The sequence below is a fragment of the Dermacentor silvarum genome, chromosome 1, assembly GCF_013339745.2.
Source record: "Dermacentor silvarum isolate Dsil-2018 chromosome 1, BIME_Dsil_1.4, whole genome shotgun sequence".
NCBI lineage: Eukaryota > Metazoa > Arthropoda > Arachnida > Ixodida > Ixodidae > Dermacentor > Dermacentor silvarum.
In genome coordinates, this window is record NC_051154.1 from 349,876,767 (window position 1) to 349,897,272 (window position 20,506).

The 20,506-nt window shown below is 47.4% G+C and overlaps 1 pseudogene; it reads left to right on the plus strand.

The window, feature by feature from the left end:
* Positions 1-8,021: 8,021 nt before the first annotated feature.
* The window catches only part of LOC125943357 (uncharacterized), a 31,746-nt pseudogene continuing 19,261 nt past the window's right edge, over positions 8,022-20,506 (plus strand).

Genomic DNA, 20,506 nt, shown 5'->3' on the forward strand with positions numbered 1-20,506 from the left:
CTTTCGGAGCTGATTAAGCTATGTCCAAATGTCATAAGCAGCGTATACGGTGCTTGTTCTAAAATCGGTGCTAAATATGTATTCCAAGCTGTCCGATTATGAATTCAGTGAAGATCAGTGTGTTTTACTCTTTGTTCTTTATTCGGCAAATATTTTGAAGCAGTGGCTTGTCAGTTTCTGACTCAGTGAAGTTCCTCGGTGCGGCCACTATCTGATTATTTTCTGCCTAGTCACTCGCGGGTGTGCTCAGTTCCGAATACGATAGATTTGTTCTTGCTGCGCACAAGGCTTGAAACGTAGCTGTTTTGTACATTGTAATACCTTGTAGCAAATATATATTACAGCTAGTAACTTGCTTACTCTTGTGGACCATCACGAAACATTCAGCTTCGACCATTGGTGCGCCATAGGTGTAGTCCGCCATTTATTGTGTGTATACAGTGCCCATATATTCAAGTGTGAGTCCATTCACTTATTCAATTAATACGTCGGCGATAGAGTGGGCGTAAGTTTTCCTGCCATTTTGACAGATGTGTATAGATAACGTGCGCGAAACTTACTATGACAGGAAGCGGCGCTACTCCCTTTGTCATTGTTTAACGAGTGGTACTCATTCTTGCCGACGTTCTGGGGATGAAGCCCTTTCTTTGAAGGTTAGCGATACAAGGCTGGAGGATGAGCAAATTTCTGCATCCTCGATGAAAGCCGTACATCACGAAGTGCCGGTAACACGTTCGGACAGTTGCAGCAGCGGTCCGAGAACTTCGCCACACAGATTCATTCTGTTCCTTAACATGCCAGTCACTATTTTTGCAGCCAACTACTGCACACGTCTTCAATCCACATTATTCAATCTAGCATGATTGGAGCACAGTGTGTTAGCGAAAACTCAGTTGCATTTCCGACAGCTGATCGGACAGAAGCAATGTAGAAGCGGTAATGGTTTCGTATTCGTGCGCGGTCGCTGAGGAGAGGTATGGCGCGCCGCCGTGAGCGCCATCTCGTTTCTCTAAAACAAACTGCTCCGCGAAAAGGGTCAATATTTGAAAAATAGCGGACGCACGCTACCCGCAAAACTGAATTAGCGTTCTGAGCATGCGCAGTCTGACCCCGCTATTTTATTGCGTTTAGCGTGGTGCCATTTCCGCAATACTAAAACTGTCTAATATGTAGTTGATGTGCCTGTGGCTCTGTGCGGTGATGATTTACATAGTGTGTCGTTGCACGAGTTTGTATCGCCAATGACGGCGTGCTCATGTCTCCCTCGTATAGCTCGCAACTGCTAATAATGCGCGCCGGCGTTAGATTACGTGCCGCTGCTCAGGACGCGTTCGACTAACGCTGGAAATAAATTCGCAGGTCAGCTGCGGTCATCACAGCACGATTATCTTTTGTTGAGGCATCGCTCACCGTTTCCAACGCTGGCGGCAAACTGGAATCGCCATCGCGAAGATGACCCGGTGAATTCCTTTCGGGCGTGGGTCGAACAGGCTCAGAGCAGCGGGGCGCCCGACGCGTGCTCTCTAAAGCCCATATATATTTATATATAGGGGCTTTAGTCTTCTCGATTACAACACCGGCGCTCCAGTAAACAGCGCGTATGAAAACGGGTATGGCATCTCCGGCCACTCGCTCGCATGCTGTTAACGGATCTGATGTCTGTAATTCTGCATTCTAGAGAGGAACTGCCCAAGTCGTGGCGTTGGACAACCTTGTTACCTGATGCCCTGCAAAGAAATTGTAGATAATGGGTCACAATTCCAGTGGCAGTGAGTTTACGTGCCACCATGAGCTAGAGGCAGTGATGAGAAAGAGTTCTCATAAGTGAGGGCCAGTTAGCGGGTCGACCTGAGTGAACGCCAGTGAGCGTGAGTGCATGTGATTTCAACTGTGAATGGAGTGTCTGAGGGAATTCAAGTGTGAGCGATAGTCTAACTGTTCGAGAGCTAGTTAAATGTGATGGCGACTGTTACTGAGTGTCCTTGAGTGTGAGTAAACTATGTGTAGTGCTGGTCAGATGGCTGCAGACTTGTGCATGAATGAGTATCTGTTTTTGAGAGTGTGAGTCACTGTGATCTGGTGTTGAAAAGTGCGAGTCAATGTCATTTTTCCAACAAGTTTGCGTCGTCGGAAGTAGGAGTGGATATGACATGACAAGAACTTTGAATCCTAAGGAACTTAGAGTGGATATGTCTGTGAAATAATTTTGAGACTCCCTGAGTTAAAGTGAACACTGCTGAATGTGCATTTGTGAGCATGATAGGAACATGAAACTCGTCTTTAAGAAAAACATAAAAAGATGTATACTACAATATGATTTTCTGAAAACTGGCATACAGTTTCCTTCATTGCACCAAGCACTTTGCAGGTATAGCTGTACTCTGTGCTTTGATCTAATTTGATGAGGAATAATTTAAATATGCACTCTTATTGAACATTTTGTGTGAAACATGTGCATTTAAGTGCTATAAAGCCTCCCAAGTATACTTTGGGTGTTTCTTTTTATAGTGCTCGAGTAGGTACTATTGGCGTCAACTGAAACGCGAACAGCGGAGCGCCTAACGGAAGGTATAGTGCGCGTTGTCCAGTCATCCCAATTGACAGGCGCGAACAACCGGTTTGACCGCACTGCGCGATGATGCTCCCCCTCATCGTTTCTTTTTGGCTCTCCTTTATTTTAAAGCGAGAAACGAAAATTAGAGAAAACAGAAGGTAAAATATCACAGCAAGTATTATCCCCAAACGGGGCGAAACTGTACATTCTATCAGCGACAAATGAAACTCGAACAGCGGTGCGTATGGTACAGTTTGCACAGTCACCATTACTGTGCCATCATCTTTTGTCGCTTTCAAATAAAAGACAACCAGAACGGAAACGAAAATATCGCAGTATTGGGGGGGGGGGGGGGGCAAAAACATCACGCAGTGCAGTCAAACCAGATGTGCGCTTCTGTCAATAGTGACGACTGGACTATACGCACTATACGGTCCGATAGGCGCTCCGCTGTTCGCGTTTCATTTGATGCCGATAGTACATAGACATGAGTATTAGCCTGATGGAGTTGAGCGAGCACATGCCTCAACATTGTCCCCATTTCATAAGATGCTTAGCCACTATAACGGAATGCCTGCACTCATCGCTTGTGTTGTTCATCATTACTTAAAAAACACTGTTAACTCTCCGAAACAGGGTATCATAGTCCCAAATTATCGTGCCAATGGAAAAAGATGTCTTAGTAGAAAGTATAGAAATGCCTTTTTTTTCTTTCTGGGCACGTTTTATAAATATGAACATTTCATTACTGGTTTAAGTGATGGTTTACCCGTACGTTTCAAATAAATAAATAGGACTGGTAATAACAATGAATATGCTGTACCTAAAAAAATGTTTTCATAACACCCTTCACTGTGGGGTTATGAGGATATCGATAATGTAGTAATGACCTTAAAATGTGCAATACCTCTGTATGATCGATGAGACACCACTAAGGTGCAATAAAATTTTCCGGTCATTGGAAGCGTTCTTCGAGCACACCTTGTACCATGAGGCATCATCAAGAGGTGTAGAATGCAGTGTACCTGACTGTGAGGCTGCATTAAAAAATTACAACACAATGCGAAGCCATATCACAAGGTGTCATTCTCGACTGCCACCCCGTAGCCAAATCAACTTTCAAGCTTCAACCAAGCCATGCTCTGTTGAGGGCTGTGGGAAAAAATGGGCAGTAAAGCAGCTTTAATGCAGCACCTTAAGGAACACCTGACCGGGAGCTGGCAGACTGCTGTTTGTTGCCCAATTGATGGATGCTGTAGCTAACTGAGTACGTGGACTGCACAGAAAAACCATCTTTCCCTATATGACAGGGAAAAAAAACCGCAACGAAGTAGATGCAGCAAACATGCCTGAAAAGGAATTTGCTACGTCCCCTTGTTTTAGAATCTGAGATGTTTTAGAATCTGAGTTCAGTGTTTTCAGCCATGAGTTTTTTCTTGACAGCCTAGCAATGTTTGAGCCAAAGTATCTGATTCCCAGTTCAGCTGTCCAGGATATAGTTGAAGACACGAAGAGCAGCACAGAATTTTACAGGAGCAGTTGAAGACGCAGTTAATGCTTTCAAATTTTGCAGAAGTAGATAGGGCACTAGAACTTTCCTTTAAGAACAGCAGCCTGTCTACAGCATGGTCCTCGGATGGTGCTTTAAGCTATATGAGGAATCTGTATTATACCCAGAAGCTTTATCACAACAGGTCGGTGGAAATACCTCTGGGGTTAGACTCTCACAACGGCATGCGGCATTACAATTATGTGCCAGTCAAGGAGACTCTTCGTTCCTTGCTGTCTCACCCTGACATAATGTTGCAGCTATCCTTCATTGTGCAGACAAACAAGAACAGGGTGTATCGTAAGTTCACAGATGGCCGTGCTTTTCAGAATCGCATAACTTCAAATGAAAATGTTGTTCACATTATTCTGTACCAGGATGCATTTGAATTCAAGATTAATTTATTTCTCCAAGAGAAAAAGCTGCCTTGAAGCAGCTTGCCGGGGTCTAGAGCCCAGTTACAAAATAGCTGCAGTAAAGGGAAAAAATACAATTTCACATACATGAATCAAGAAACCGTACACTATGCAGAATTACAATTAAACTTAATGTAAGACAAGTAAAATTCAAATCTACAATGCACTGAGAAGCAAAAAAAGGAAAAGCAAAAAACAATGGTACAGCAGAAACAGAAGGTTTAAAACATAATTTGAAATTGTTAACCCCTTTGGATCTGGCCCGTGGAAAGTTCAAAATGCCTGTTGTCTACCTAACACTTGGAAACCTACCGTCTTTCTGAAGAAATTGTTGATTCCCAGCAGTTAGTCTTATTGTGCCGTGAGGCAGATTTCAAGCACTTCGCGCCTTGGGCACGACCTTTTTGAAGGCATTGTTGACTATGACCTTGCATTATGATCAAGCACTTTGTGAAGACATTGAATTGGTTTTCCTACGACCACCTTCATCAACAATAGAGTCAAAATTTAAGTACAATCCGTGTCACCGAACAAACAAGCGAGCACCAGTGAACTTGGAAGTGCACAAGGCTTGGAGGTCAGGCAATGCAAAATTGCACACTTCTGTAACTTTTTCCAAAAATGCTTGGTGAAGAGGTGCTGGATGCAGGCAATGAAGTGTGGTACACTTCTTTGTGTACTGGAGGAGGGCAGTCAGCCTCCTCTTGGCCATCCAGGAAATTGTTAAACTTGTAATGGCCACTGCTATTTCTGATGATCAGTTGTCATATCTGAGCCTTCTCATCAGTGATTCTTTACAATAGAAGAAGGTTGTTACCTACAGTTTCACTCCGCCCAAAGCACCATTATTTATCTCATTACTCTGAGCTAACTAGGCAGTTTTGACCACTTGTGAAGGTGTGGTCCTTTCGATTTGAAAGCAAACACAGCTACTTCAAGCGTTGCACAAGAGCATCTGGCAACCACATTAACGTCACAAATCACTAGCACAGAAGCACCAGCTGTTCCAGACGTATTTGCTAAAGGATGGCCTTTATGGTCCCTCTGTACAGTTCAGTGACCTAAGTCCTGCCTCGCAGATTGCCACTTGGGACAGAAGTTTGCAGAGCACCATCCAAAGCAGCTTGAAATGTGACCTTCAAGCCCTTTTGAGTGCTACATCAGTGACTGTGTGGCACACTTTACAAACTAGGCTGTTACCTCGTCCTTGGTGGAGACCAGTACAACCTCAATTTTCGCAAGCTGTTGCACATAGTCGTTAAACGTGGCCATCATCAGCAATGGCTCGAGCGTTGTCTTCTTCCGCAGCTGGCTTCATTGTGCAAGAAACTATCATCAGCAATGGCTCGAGCGTCGTCTTCTTCCACAGCTGGCTCCATTGTGCAAGAAACTATCATCAGCAATTGCTCGAGCGTTGTCTTCTTCCGCAGCTGGCTCCATTGCCGCTCATCATTCCAGAGTAGAATTTCACTTCTTTCGTCCTAATGGGGAGGCCGCATTTACGGGTGTATGAAGCTGGTATGAGCCTTTCATTGTCTTGCGTGACGGACAGATTTAATAACAGAGGTGATACGCTAATGTGTGTGTGTACCTATCGTCACGATGACCACCGATCAGGGCAATAAATGTGTTCGTACCTTTGTTCAAAATTCTGTCACCTCTGTGTCATGCGCTAAACACCTTTGCTGGTCATCCACCTCCACAGTGTGGAATGGTTCACAATTTTGTTTTGGGCAGTGGATTAGCCATAAGCCCACTTCTGTTTTTGGCAGTGCAGCTGTAATTATGCAGCTTAATTCAGGGGCATGAAGAAGGCATTCAAGTAGACTGTTGCAATTTCACAGTGCAATGAGTTGAAATATCAATGATCATATGTGGTCCAGTTGTACAGCTAGTTCCATAATTAAATAGAAATAAGATAACTTTTCATTCTTAACAAGATGCTACAAAAGAAACCCATACGGCTTCCTCGATAGTGGAGCTTTGTAGTTGAGGAAAAATTTGCAAGGTGGAGGTGTACACCTACAAAGTTAAGAGAAGTAACACACCTTTCCATGTTGTTGGTTTCGGGAAATTTTTTTTGTCAAGTCTTTGCCGTTGTTTTGAGACTTTGATGAGTTCGACTTAGTGTTGCCATCTGCTATCCGCCTAGTTTAAACAGTGAAGTGGCTGCCCCGGAAAGAAAGTAGGTAGTTCTTAGTTTGAGTCCCAGAGCAGGACGAGTTTTTCCTCATCTGCGAAGTTTTACTTTCGAGGAACCCGTAAGGGTCTCCTTTGTAGCAATTTCCTATAATTGGGTGCATGTCTCATTTCCGCTTCAAAATTTACTTCTCATCTTTGCAGGTTTCACAGAACTTCTCTGTCAAGTTCAATTTTTGTTTGACCAATTTAATGGTCTTTTGACTGTACATTTCTGTACGGACTGTCACGCTGACATTGCATTCATAAACAAGCAGCTATGTATGTGCCTCTTTGTTTAGTTTTTTTCAGATGGTTGTGAAGCTATGGAGCAGTGAGAAGACCATCAAGAAACTTGCAGTTTTCAGCACGCTTGATGCCGTAAAAAGGAAAGCTGTGGAATTTGGAATGTGTCGCAATGAGGACATGAAGATTTGTAAATGTACTTTGAGTTTATGTTTACAACTTTTAGTATATTCTTAATTCAATGTCAAACTAGGAGATGTAGGAAATGCATAGTAACTTTGCTTTTCGTATTTTTGGGCTGTTGTTTCCTCCTGCGAGTGTAGTTGGTGTAGCTGGACTCATTGTTGCTTGCAGCTGTTGAGGATGGCAAGGCATGCCTTTTTTCTTCATACTGTGGCTTGGATAAGCAGCACTGTAATTTTGCTGTAATCCAATACAAGACATGTTACATGAAGAGTTGTGCCGAGTATAGATTAGTAGGAATTTATAGCACTAGGTGGCAGTCGGAAGTGGTTAGCTGAAGGTACTAAATGATGGCGAGTTTGGGATGGCCGGACATGGGGCTACTGTTCATCTGTAGAAGCATTGCATGTCGGATGTGGCTGCTCCTAATAAATGTACTTGGTGTTAATGTTAGTTTGTGTTAGGTTTGTTTATAATTTAGTGTTTGGTATACAAAGTGCAGACTACAAATGCGAATGATTTCATTTGAGCTCTCAGGGCTGTGCGCTTTGTGTTTTTTTGTGCAGGATAAGGAGCTTCATGTGTTCACCCCTTCGTAGATTTCTGAATGAAGCTAGAACTCACCTGTGGCAAAGCCTGAAAATTGTGTGCATTTCATTTCTCTGCACAAGGGAATAAATACTCTCTGCTGATTGCAGGTCCATCTACTTGATGGAGCAGAGGTTGATGAAGAGGCTTTTGGCTGCTTGGCTGAATTCGTTGACAGTGGCACTCATGCTTTCACTGTGTGCAATGGTGACTGGATTTCAGGCAAGTCTATTCAAACATCGCTACTTTTACTGAAAAGGCACACATGCTAATTTCAGGTACACTTTGTATACCAGATGTTGTGGTGATGTTGTGGTGCCATTGTGGTCTGTGTTGGTCTAAAGGAATAGTTGAAGGCTATGCTTCATGCATCAGCCAGGATGTGCTGGATGCCTTAGACAAAGGTGCATCTCTTCAGCCACCAGAAAAACAGGAAGTAGTGAGAATGTTCAGCTGCATTCTGAAAAGTGAAGGACCGACCTTTTGCGAAAGAAATCGGTAACATCGCAAACTATGCTGTCAGCACATTCCCACATTCACTTGGGGACCCTAACTCCAGCTCAAACACGGGTTTCCTCGGTGGGCCTAGCCTACAAGAATAAAACAAGAATTGAGAACACCCGCAGAGGCTGTAAGCGTTTCACAGAGGCACTCTCTGGTAGCACAAAGACAAAAAAACAAACCTCGAACTCTTCGTATGACTGCATAGATTGACAGCCTGCTACTGTCACAATAATGCCTGATGAGCGTATCGTCAAAGACCGCTTTGGCTGAGCAAGCATCGAAAGCACCATGTGAAAAGGACATCCCCCTCCAGAGGAAGGCAACGGGAGAATGCTACCCTGTGATCAGAGACTATATAAATTCTTCAGAGCCAGTACACTCCACCAAGGAAATTAAGGAGATGTGGCCATTAGTGTTTCAGAAGGAACTTCTTCTCGACCATTTCCAAAGGTATATGCTTTATGGAGCTATTAGGGACTTTTATTCATATTCTTTAACAGTAGCGCACCCAGGATCTCCGGCAGGGGGAGGGGTGTAATTTTCGTGGTGGTGGGGGGGTGGGAATCAAGCACTTTGCATAATATGCAATTTCCTTGCTTTAGCCAGATGAATCCAACAGCAAATAAAATCCCTCATAATTATAATAATATTGTGATGGAAGCGAGATGGAGGTGAAGGATATATTTACAAAATATATACAGAGGAGGCTAGGGCAAGAGATGTCCGATCCGGTCCAAATGCAAGCGTCTTCTTCGTCGTCTTTGTCGCTCTGCCAAGCATCGCATTGATCCATGTATGGATCCTTGGATCTATTATATTAGGTTATAGTGGCTATGTACAGCTGGCGTCTGCGTCTCCTTCGGGTCTTGTAGCGTCCCCTTGTTGGGCTCGGTGGTGGGCGGCTGGCATAGTTACCGAAATTATTGTTACCCTATGGCTTTATCGTCATTCCACCGACTCCCTGATCGCTCTCACAAACGAGGGTGCACCGAAGATATTTTTCAATTCCAAGCCAACAGATTGCAAAACTTCCCCCGATTTCATGTCATCCACTCTGATAAGCCTGAAAAGATAGTGAAAATGATCTCGCCCTTCCTTGTCTCGAAGTCTCTGACTGAAGTTCTTGGCCAAGGTTACAAAGCATCGAAAATGGCAAGCGGTGATCTGCTTCTGGAGCTCCGCGATCAGATACAATACGAAAAACTCCCAAAATTAGTGTCATTTGGGGACATCCCAATAACACTGACCCAACACCGTACTATGAACACCACTCGCGGCGTTGTTTCAGATGATGATTTAATGGAGCTAACCGAGGCTGAACTCTTGGAGGGCTTCAGTGAGCAGAATGTAATAAACGTTAAAAGAATTAAGATGGGGGGGGGGGGAGTGCGACGGGAAAGTAATCAAGACTAAGCACCTGGTGCTCACTTTCGGCTCAAGTGTCCTGCCCGAGTCCATCGAGGCCGGATACATCAAACTTCGTGTCAGGGCATACGTTCCAAATCCTCTCAGATGCTTTAAATGCCAGCGATTCGGCCACAGTTCTCAGAATTGCCGAGGCCGGCAAACATGCGCGAAATGCAGTGCTCATGCACACTCATCTGAGTCTCGTGAAAACTCGCTACATTGTGTGAACTGTGATGGGGAGCACGCTGCATACTCGCGGTCGTGCTCATCCTGGAAAAAAGAAAAGGAAATTGTAACGGATTAAAGTGAAGGAAAATCTAACGTTCAAGGAGGCACGCAGGCGGGTATCCTACCTGCCAAAGAACACCTTTGCCGAAGTGGCGCGTCAGGGGGCAGTGTCGCAACGGCTTCCGGCGGCTGTCCGGCCCACACATAGTGAGCCGGCAGTGACGCCATCCGCCCCCCCGGTGGCTGCAGCTAGCGCTGCTCCGCCAACTCACAAGAAGAGGCCATTGACCTCCGGGCTGGTGGCCTCAAGGGCCTCGTCCCTCGAAACGAGGCCTTCCCATCAAACGAACCGCTCGCAAGAGCGCGTGTCCAGCACCTTGCAAGAGGCGATGGTCACAACAACCGGCCAGACGGCGCCTCAAGCGCCAAAGGAGCCGCGAGAATCTCGCGATCGCTCCAAAAAAGAAAAAGCTCGCATCACAGGGCCCGACAAGGGCTCTGTAAGTTAAGTTAGTCTCTTTAACACACAGCACAAAAACACTTTCAACATGAATACACAAATAATACAATGGAACGTCAGAGGACTCCTACACAACCTCGATGACGTCAAACAAATCCTACACAGGTTTAATCCTAAGGTGCTGTGTGTTCAAGAGACACACCTTAAATCCACACAATCCAACTTTCTCCGGCAATACGCCATTTTCCGGAAAGACCGAGACGACGCTCTTGCGTCGTCTGGTGGTGTAGCAATAGTTGTAGACCAGTCTGTAGCTTGTCAACGTGTACCCCTTCAGACGGCCCTTGAGGCAGTGTCAATTCGGGCAATTCTTTTTAATAAATTGGTCACTGTATGTTCTATATACATACCCCCGAACTATATTCTGATTTTTAAACCTCATTGACCAGCTTCCCGAACCTTATGTTCTCGTGGGAGATTATAACGCTCACAACACGTGGAAAGACTCGCGATGCGACGTGAGAGTTCGACTCATAGAAAATTTTCTCCTGACCTCTGGTGCCTGCCTTTTTAATAAGAAGGAGCCGACCTACCATAGCGCCCAACACGATTCGTACTCATCGATAGATCTAGCAATTGGATCTGCTTCTCTTATGCCTGACCTTGAATGGAATGTCATTAACAATCCTTTTGGAAGTGACCACTTCCCCGTAACTTTAAACTTAACAACACAGCATGATAACCCTCCCAATATTCCTCGATGGAAATTAGCATCGGCTGACTGGGAGCATTTTAAGGAATCAACTTTTTTGCCACTAGATTTTATAAACAATTTTAGTATCGACGATGCTGTTGCATATTTTACCGCTTTTATTATTAATGCTGCTGAAAAGTGTATCCCACAAACGAATGGTGGTTCACTTAAAAGACGTGTTCCCTTGTGGAACAAAGACTGCAGAGAGGCACGAAAGAGACATAATAAGGCATGGGGCACATTGCGTAGATCGCCAAATGCAGAAAATCTTATTCAATTTAAACTCATTAAATCGCAGGGAAGGCGGACACGACGTCAGGCAAAGAGAGAAAGCTGGGTGAGGTTTCTATCGGGTATAAATTCATACACACAGGAGGCAAAAGTGTGGAACGGCGTAAGGAAGCTAAAGGGGCAACAAATCCATCCGTTGCCTCTGGTGAATGACCAAGGGAATACCTTGCAGGACCAGGTAGACTGTCTTGGGGAGCACTTTGAGCGTGTTTCAAGCTCAATCCATTATTCGCACCCCTTTATTAAATATAAACAGAGAGAAGAATGTAAGCCATTCCTACGCAAATGTCGACAGAACGAACCATATAACCTTCTTTTCAGTATTGCCGAGTTGAGAGCTGCCTTGAACGCATGTAAGAGCTCTGCAGCGGGACCCGACAGAGTCATGTATGACGTGATTAAGAACGTACACCCTGATACACAACTGACACTACTCGCACTTTTCAACACTATTTGGGCTGCCGGATACCTTCCGTCCGCATGGAAAGAAGCGATTGTGGTGCCTGTATTGAAGCAAGGTAAAGATCCTTCCTCGGTGGCAAGTTACCGTCCCATAGCTCTCACAAGTTGCGTATGTAAGCTATTTGAAAAAATGGTTAATCGACGACTCATATTTTTCCTTGAACTGAACAAAATGCTTGATCCCTATCAGTGTGGCTTTAGAGAAGGCCGATCCACAACTGATCATCTTGTGCGCATTGAAGGAAATATTCAGGACGCATTTGTACATAAACAGTTTTTCTTATCTATATTCCTCGATATAAAGAAGGCGTACGACAAAATGTGGCGTTACGGAATCTTGAGAGACTTGTCGCGAATGGGCATCCATGGCAATATGCTAAGCCTAATAGAAAGCTATTTGTCTAATCGTACCTTCCGCGTCAAAATCGGCAATGTGTTGTCACGTCCATTTATACAGGAAACTGGTGTACCCCAGGGAGGCGTGCTCAGTTGCACACTCTTTGTCCTTAAGATGAACACACTCCGTGCCTCATTACCACCGGCAATTTTTTATTCCGTCTACGTGGACGACATACAAATAGGCTTCAAGTCTTGTAACCTCGCAGTGTGCGAGAGACAGGTGCAGCATGGCTTGAACAAGGTATCCAAGTGGGCAGATGAAAACGGGTTTAAAGTTAACCCCCACAAAAGTTCTTGTGTTCTTTTCACGAGAAAGAGAGGCCTGATACCAGATCCCTGTGTAGAACTGTATGGACAGCAAATACCTGTGAACAAAGAACACAAGTTTTTAGGCATCATACTTGGCTCTAAGCTTACCTCCATTCCCCAGATAAAGTATCTCAAGGCAAAGTGCCTAAAAACCGTGAACCTAATGAAGATTATATCTCACACAACCTGGGGCAGCGACAGGAAGTGTCTATTGAACCTTTATAAGAGTCTGATTCGTTCGCGACTAGGTTATGGGGCTGTAGTATATCACTCTGCCGCCCCAAGCGCACTAAAGATGCTAGATCCCGTTCACCATCTAGGTATCCGCCTGGCCACCGGCGCTTTCAGAACAAGCCCTATTGAAAGCTTATACATAGAATCGAATGAATGGTCACTCCATCTGCAGAGAACATACATCAGCTTCACGTATTTCCTCAAAGTCCACTCTAATCATGAACATCCGTGTTAAAAAACTGTTAACGATTTGTCATGTACTACACTTTTTCATAACCGACCCTCTATGAGACGTCCTTTCTCACTGCACGTGAGAGAACTTAGTGAAGAAATGGATGTCCCACTTCTCGAACACTGTCTAATGCCTCCAGTTAAGCAGTTACCGCCCTGGGAGTGGCAGGCGATAGAATGTGATATATCATTTGTAGAGGTCACAAGGCACGCTCCTGAACTCGAAATTGCAATGCATTTCTGTGAACTCCAATCGAAATACTCTTGCTCTGAATTCTACACCGACGCGTCAAAGTCGCATGTGGCGTATCTTACGCGGCTGTCGGTCCATCTTTCTCTGAGTCAGAACCCATATACAAGTATCTTCTCTGCAGAAGCCTATGCAGTACTGTGTGCGGTTAAACACATCACGAAATTAAAACTACAGAAGGCAATAATATTCACGGATTCCTTAAGTGTCATAAAGGCACTAATGTCTTTAAGCAAACACAAAAATCCTGTTTTTATTGAACTTTACTCATATTTGTGCAATATCTACTCGTCTGGTAGACAAGTGATAATAGGCTGGGTTCCTGGTCATAGATCCATTGAAGGTAATGTGCTAGCAGACCAAATGGCCACATCAATTACATCTGAAGCTACTAATCTTAGCAGTACTATTGCCGTCACAGATCTCAAGCCTTTTTTGCGAACGAAACTGCGAAGCCACTGGCAACGCATGTGGGACAGTGAAACAAATAAGCTCCACTTGATTAAGCCACAGATAGGTTTGTGGCCCTGTACAACTAAAACACGACGAACTGATGTCCTATTCTGCCGTCTCAGAATAGGACACGCATATGAAACTCACAATTTTCTGTTGACTGGTAATGAGCCTCTGTGATGCAACGTGACTGCAGACGGTTCTTCAATTGGGGAACAACCCCATTAAGGGCAAAAGCCCAATCGGGGACAAAGCCGTTTGTTGAGAAACACACAAACTTTTAATAATTAAAACTAGAACGAAAAGAACTATAAACCAAACACACAAAGATAATATGAAAACATGTAGCTAGAACGCTTAATGATATCGGGCAAGTTCAGGCAGGAAGCGGGCATGTGCGCGTGCTATAGTCTCGACGCGGAGCAGCGGAGACGAGACGACGAGATAAGCGGTGTTGGTCTCACCAAAAGTCGTGTCGGAACGTCGTACAGGCTACCAGAGCGTGGCAGCTCTGGCTCGGTGGGAGAAGACAGGCGGCTCGGCAGCACGAGCCGACGGTGGTGGCGTTCTGGTCGGGCAGCTGATCGTGGCACTCCGACAGCTCAGGTTCTGCCCACGGACGCAGACGCTCACCGGCCTCGGGCAGCAGCATTTGATTATCGGGCAGGATGGCGATGCCCGGGAAGGCAGGCGGCTTGGCAGCAGGGGTTGACGGCGGCGGCGTTCTGGCCGGGCAGCTGGTCGTGGAGCTCGGGCCCGTAGCCCGACAGCTCTCGTTCTGCCCACGGGCGCAGACGCTTGCCGGCCTGGGGCAGCAGTTCTCGAACGGATGGAGTGGCGGCGGCCAGGAATGGGTTGGCAGGAGGCCCCGGCCGGGTGAAGTCCTGGTGGCTCGGGTCCGGAACCCGACGGCCGTCTTCAACTCCCGATCCGGTGGCCGTCCTTGTCCTGGTGCCGCTTCTGGAACTCCTCCCCCTACTGCCAGCGCGGCTCCTTTTTCTGCTGCTCTGGTCGACTCGTCGATTTCTCATTGGCTGCTCGAGGCTCCGTGTTCTTTTGCGATTGGATTGGTTTTCTTTTGTTGTTTTCCTTGTGACGCGTGTTCACGTGCTGGCCGCTCTTCGGCGTCCTCGTTTTCGGCGTGGCGCGGTAGAGCGGCGCGCGCTCTCCTTGTCGTCTGCTTCTTGTTTGAAATGCACCGCACCTTGTCGTACACGACAAATATCACCGTAGCGCACCACATATCACAGCCTCCAACCTGTGGTTGATGTGGTGAGAGGCTGACCGTCCTCCATGTCCTCCTGGAGTGCCGGGAAGCCAAAACAGAGAGAAGGAAACATTTTCCTCTTGCATACCGCTACCATATCCCTCTCCATCCCAGTATGTTTCTTGGCAAAGAACCGCTTTTTAATACCAAAGCAGTCCTAGGTTTCTTGAATGACGTGGTACTACATGTAATTAGCCCTAGATATTCGTAGCACATCCTCCCGCCAGAGGATGTTGTTGCAATAGTGTTTAGTATAGCACTTGCCTGCAGGCCTTTATGTTCAAGGGCTCTGTTGAGGCAATAGTGCTTCACGCCAATTTTCGCATTGGACATATTTTGCAAATAGTAACATTTATTTGTAATGCATATTTAATGCTCATAGCACACGCCATTAGTCATTCCCATAATCTTATTACCTGTAGATTTTATGCACTTTACAGCGACTATTTTTAGGCCCCTTTACAGCCACGTCATATCCACCACTCGTAATCCATTGCTTCAATTATAACTCATTAACACTGGCCTGGCGCTCTTTGGCCATTATTGGCCCTTGCGCCATTAAACCCCATATATCATCATCATCCGTAACATCACTCTCCGGTGGCTGAAGCGCCGTCCTGGCTCTTGCTATGAAGGTGAGGAGCTGGAAGAGCAGTATGGCTTCAACCGGGAAACGGGAACAACTTCAGTTGGCAGCGATGAGGTCGAAGAAGCAGGATCCAGGAGTACAATTTCGTAATTTACGTCACTGAGTTGACGAAGAACCTTGTAGGGCCCGGTGTAACGTGAGAGGAGCTTCTCTGGGCCAGTGCGGCGGCATGGCGACCATAGGACTAGAGAGCCAGGCGTGAAGTGCACGTTTCTGTGTCGGCTATCGTAACAGGACTTCTGGGCTGCTTGCGAAGCAGAAAGTCGACCGTCGGCAAGTTGACGAGCTGCACGGGCTCGAGCTGCGATGTCACTGGCGTATTCAGTAGGCGAGTGAGGAGCCGAAGGAAGGAGAGTCTCGAAGGGCAATGCAGGATGTCGGCCAAACAGCAGATAACACGGTGAATATCCAGCGGTGTCATGCCGCGAGGAATTGTAAGCAGAGGTAACAAAGGGTAACGTGCAGTCCCAGTCACGGTGATCTGGTGAAACATAGATGGCCAGCATCTCGGTTAGCGTTCGGTTCAGGTGCTCGGTTAATCCATTCGTCTGTGGATGATAAGCGGTGGTGAGCTTATGTTCAGTGGAGCAAGCACAAAGGATGTCATCTACCACTCTTGATAGGAAGTACCTCCCGCGATCGGTGAGGAGCTGCCGAGGGGTGCCATGATGTAGAATTACGTCGTGTAAGAGAAAGTCAGCGACGTCTGTAGAACAGCTTGTCGGTAAAGCCCTGGTGATTGTGAAGCGCGTGGCGTAGTCTGTGGCGACCGCAACCCATTTGTTTCCTGACATGGACGTAGGGAAAGGGCCTAGAAGGTCAAGGCCGACGCGGAAGAATGGCTCTGCAGGGATATCAATAGGTTGTAGCTGGCCTGCAGGCAGCGCTGAAGGGCGCTTGCGGCGTTGGCAGCATTCCCAAGCAGTGACGTAGCGGAGCACAGAAAGGTACATGCCAGGGCAGAAAAACCGGCGTCGGATGCGGGCGTAAGTACGCAACACACCTAGGTGACCGGCAGTTGGTACGTCGTGAAGCTGGTGAAGAACACTGGAGCGAAGATGGCGAGATAGGACAAGCAGAAGCTCTGGGTCATCTGAGCCGAGATTACGACGATACAGAACGTTGTCGTGTAGCTCAAACAGGAGAACAGAATGGTCTGGTGATGGAGAGGTAAGACAGTCGATGATGAGCCGTAAGGACGCGTCTCATCGCTGTTCGATGGGGATATCATCCAAAGCAAGGATGGACAGTACACAGGCGTCGGAGTCGGGGTCAATGAGGTCGGGAGCATCGACAGGGTGATGGGATAAGCAATCAGCGTCCTGGTGCAATCTTCCAGACTTGTAGTGCACAGCAAACGAGTATTCTTGAAGCCGCAATGCCCAGCGGCTGAGACGTCCAGACGGATCCTTCAGCGATGAAAGCCAGCAAAGAGCATGATAGTCTGTAATTACAGAAAAAGTTCGGCCAAACAAGTAAGGTCTGAATTTGGTGACAGCCCACACTAAAGCCAGGCACTCGCGTTCAGTGATGGAAATGTTTCTTTCGAACGAGGACAGAAGACGACTGGCGTAGGCGATGACACGTTCCTTGCCGTGCTGTGTTTGGCCAAGGACAGCCCCAATTCCATGACCACTGGCATCAGTGTGAAGTTCTGTAGGCGATGAGGGGTCCCAGTATTGGTGGTGTAGTGAGTAGGCGGACGAGGGCAGAAAACGAAGCTGCTTGTTCGGGTCCCCACACGAAAGGAACGTCCTTCAAGAGTTCGGTAAGAGCGCGGGCAATGTCCGCGAAGTTCCGGACAAAGCGACGAAAGTAGGAACATAATCCTACAAAACTGTGGACGTCTTTGGCTGAACGCGGCACGGGAAATTGTTGCACTGCTCGCACCTTGTCGGGGTCTGGTTGAACACCGGCAGCACTGACAAAGTGACTGAGCATAGTTATCTCGCGCAGCCCGAAACGGCACTTGGCGTAGTTCAGCTTAAGGGTGGTTCTTTGGAAGACGGCAAGAATGGCCGATAAACGGGTGAGGTGGCTCTCAAACGTAGGCTAGTAGACAATCATAGACAGATGGACAAGCATAGACAGATGGACCACATATATTCCCGCAGCAGAGAGTCCATCATACGTTCGAAAGTTGCTGGGGCATTACACAGTCCGAACGGCATGACCTTGAATTGGTATAGGCCATCGGGCGTTATAAAGGCAGTTTTTTCGCGGTCCATAGGGTCGACTGAAATCTGCCAATAGCCAAACCGAAGGTCGATGGAATTAAAATATTGGGCTCCACGAAGGCAGTCGAGGGCGTCATCGATACGAGGCAAAGGGTAGACGTCTTTATGAGTGACTTTGTTCAAATACCGATAATCGACGCAGAAATGCCAGCTGCCATCCTTCTTTTTTACGAGAACGATAGGGGAGGCCCACGGGCTAGATGAAGGTTCTATGACGTCTTTTGTAATCTTTTCGTCGACCTCGTTCTGGATGACTTGACGTTCGTGATGTGATACGCGATATGGATGTCGGCATATGGAGTGGCGTCAATAGTGTCTATTCGATGAGGCACGACTGATGTTTGGCCTAGAGGGCGGCCGTCAAAATCAATGATGTCACGATAGGACGCCAGGACCCGGTAGAGATCTTGGGCTTGCGCCTGGGTCAGATCGGGAGCAATCATCTTGTTAATGTCGTCGAGTGACGAAGGGGCGAAGTTTGCGGAGCAAGAAGGCGGCGAAACATCGGCATCCAAAGCGGCAATCTTGAAGGGGTCAAGCGCGGAAATGGTGGCCAGCGACATGCCTTGCGTGATAACCTGAGTGAACAGGCTGATGTTGAGAAGCGGCACGACCACTGTATTGTCAGCAATGGAAACAATGGTGTGAGCCAGGGCGACATCGCGGGCTAACAGGACATCGATAATCGGAGACAAGACTTAGTCGCCATCGAGAATGTCGCGTGAAGATGTCAAAGTAACGTATGTAGCAGCTTGATGCGGCAAAGGAGCGTGGTGGCAAGAGCATAAGCGTGGCGTTATGTCGGGAGGATGGGGCAGCTCAAGCTGAAGAGCACCGGTCGCGCAATCAATGAGGGCAGAATGAGTGGACAAAAAATCTAAGCCGAGGATAAGGTCATGGGGGCACTTCTCGATGACGGCAAATTCGACGGAAGTGGGATGACCAGCAATGCAGACGCGGGCGGTGCACATCCCAAGAACGGCAGGAGTCCCTCCATCAGCGATGCGGAGCGTGCGAGAGTCGGCAGGCGTGAGCACTTTTTGAAGGCGTCGACGAAAATCTGCACTCATTACAGAGATGTGCGCTCCAGTATCTATGAGTGCAGAAACAGTTACGCCATCAACATCAAGATCTAACAAGCTTCGTCTTGTCGGCAGCGTCAGAAAAGGATTTGTGGTGGCAGTCGTCAATGCAGCGTCACCTCCGGATGCTCCATTGTTTAGTTTTCCTGATAGGCACGAGCATGGCTAAAGGGGGACGACGGGCGGCGAGTCTGTGGTGAGCGAGACGATGGGTGACGGCCTGGAGGCAAGCGTGACTGGTGACCATGCGGCGACGGGGAGCGGCTACTTATCCTGGGGGAAACATCGGCGTTGGGGAAATATGACTGGGTTGAAGGCGGAAAGCGGGTGCTCTCGTGACGGTGGTAAGGGGTAGACAGCGTTCAAGGCGCCGAGGACCAGCGGGTGGCGCAATAACAGGCAACGTGTCCGATACGGTGACAAGTAAAACATATCGGTCGATCGTCAGGGGTTCGCCACGCAGCAGGTTCGCGATATCGAGTAGCGAATCGCTGCTCTTGATAGAAAGAGGGCGGACGCCACGAAGTTTGTGTTGGGCTGGTAATGGTGCACACAGAGTGAATGCCCATGTTGGCGAGCTCCTGCCGGACAATGGCTTGAATGAATGGAGCTGTAATCAAGCTCGAGTCACTGGCATGAACAGGAGCAGGGGTCATGGCCTCAAGTTCGCGACGTACGATACGTGTCAGCTCATCTGGTGGAACTGACAGTTGTGCAGCCGTGCAGTCTTCACAAGAGGACGTTGCTGCCGTGTTGGGAAGCCAGGCAAATGAGTGGCCAATGCGCCAACTTTTAGCCTGATCAAAGCACCGGCACTCCTTGATAATAGCTTCGACTGTAGAACAATTTCTACACATTAAAAGGTTGAAGGCGTCGTCGGCAATCCCTTTCAAGATATGCCCAACCTTGTCGTCCTCCGGCATCTTGGCGTTGGCCTTTCGGCATAGCGCTAATACATCTATGTACGTGACGTAAGACTTAGTAGCCGTCCGTGCACGTGACGCGAGCATCTTTGTCGCGGCGATCTTCCGGTTAATGGGCTTCCCAAACAATTCTTGGAGTTTTTCTTTGCAGGTGTCCCAGCTCCCAATCTCAGCTTCGTGATTATCAACCATACCTTCGCAGTGTGCCTGTCAGGTAGAAGATTACATTTGCCAACATCATGGTAGGGCCCCATCGGTTCTTACTCGTGCATTCGTACTCCGTCAGCCAGTGTTCAACATCTGCGTCACCGGAGAACATGCCAGGATCCCGGGGTTGCACAAGCACGACCGTTGAAGTGGCGGGCGCTGATGAAAACGCCGTGTCTTCTGCCATTGCAGACAGATGTCCGAAACGACGGCCGCTGCGAAGTGCCGTTGCGAGGTGAGACGTACACCGCACCTCCACCAAAGTGTGACGGAAGCGAGATGGAGGCGAAGGATATATTTACAAAATATTGCTACATGCATATTGCGTGTTTCTTCTGGACAATGCGCGCAGGCGCCTAGACGAAGAAGACGAAATGCTCTGGGCTCTCGAGCTATCGGCTGATCTGGCCAGCGCTGCAGCTACCTTTTGTAAATATACTTGTAA